General features: G+C 31.0%; 1 pseudogene; it reads right to left on the bottom strand.

Annotated features, from left to right (window-relative positions):
• Nucleotides 1-476: 476 nt before the first annotated feature.
• LOC107653226 (E3 ubiquitin-protein ligase Itchy-like) overlaps nucleotides 477-1,477 on the bottom strand; it is a 29,504-nt pseudogene continuing 28,503 nt past the window's right edge.

Raw genomic sequence — 1,477 nt, 5'->3', positions numbered from 1 at the left:
TTTAAATTATGTATGTATATATATATATATATATATATGTAATATTTTAATAAAATGTATCTTTTAATATATATTTTCAATAGTTGTTTTATATGTAACTCATATATCTATATAATGTATGTATAGGTACGTATGTATGAAAACAAAATATACTCTGCATAAAGACCATTACATTACAATATTTTGCACTGCAACAATATTTTCATGAAAATCAAAGATTTTACAAATTTACATCAGCATAATGTAAAAAAGCTTTAATTTCTATTAAAAAAAAACATTCTGCTGTAATTGAATTATTTAATAACTATTAGTTTGGTTAAAGGTTATTATTTTTTTGTTTAGATCAGCACAAGTTAAATTCACTACAAGACAATTAAAAGTATATATATATATATATATATATATACACACTGTATTTTTCGCTTAACAGTTACAAGAACAAGTGGAAAACACATTTTTTCAACATTATAATAATGAGAATTTGAAAAAATATGTTTGTCATGAATATGTTTTAATTTTAAAGTCACGATGCAAAATACCTTAATTGTCCTTATATTTTTGCAAAATATCATTTCTAAATGATTTGGGGATGAAACTGGCCAGTTCTTGACAGTTTGAATGAATATTTTAGGTCAGTTGTGCAATAAGCCATCAGGTTCTCACCTGTCGAGTGCTACACTTTAATAACTCAGTTTGTTTGGATGACAGTGAGGAAAAAAGGCACAAGGAGACCCGTCGTAGGGTTTGTGAACATAAAAACACACATTCACAGCGCTCTGGTGACTCTTCGGAGTCTGCTCTTTCTTCTGGAGTCGTGGAGAACAGCACTCGCTGGATTGATCACATGTAGAAACGTCAGTCACGTATCTGACACGCTTGCATAAAGCCTCCTCAACTCACAGGGATACAGAAATGAATACCCCCATTTTCCCATAATGCACCTGTGTGTCAGATCATCGGTCTGTCCTCTCAGTAAAACTACTGTGCATGAGATCTGGATGTCCTCTGTTTGTGCGTGTATGGGTGTGTGAGAGTGCGTCTCACTCCTGACCGAAACCTTCCGTCTCCTCAATAGCAAACATCAGCTTCTCCTTCAGCTGCTCGTAACTGCGGTACGCCGGCAGATCCAGACGATTAAAACTGGAACAGGAAGAAAACGAGAGCAGTTACAGGTTTAATATCCACATTTGCACTCAATGACTGCTATATATACACTGACTGCTGCATTACAGATGAATATTATTGATTTTAAGATGATTATTATAGGCAGTGTACAAGAATGAATCCAAAAAAAAAAAGACAGTATATGAGGCTCTAAGAGTGTCACATAAAAACAATGAAGGAATTATTTATCAATTTATGACTTTCAAAATAAATATTTAAATAAATGAATTAAAATATTAGATATTTAACAATTATTTATTAATATTAAAAATATACTATACTATTAAAAATATATATTATAGATGGTTATTAT

This window comes from Sinocyclocheilus anshuiensis, unplaced genomic scaffold (genome assembly GCF_001515605.1).
Source record: "Sinocyclocheilus anshuiensis isolate Anshui unplaced genomic scaffold, SAMN03320099.WGS_v1.1 scaffold143, whole genome shotgun sequence".
Classification (NCBI taxonomy): Eukaryota; Metazoa; Chordata; class Actinopteri; order Cypriniformes; family Cyprinidae; genus Sinocyclocheilus; species Sinocyclocheilus anshuiensis.
This window is presented reverse-complemented; position numbering and strand designations above follow the sequence as displayed.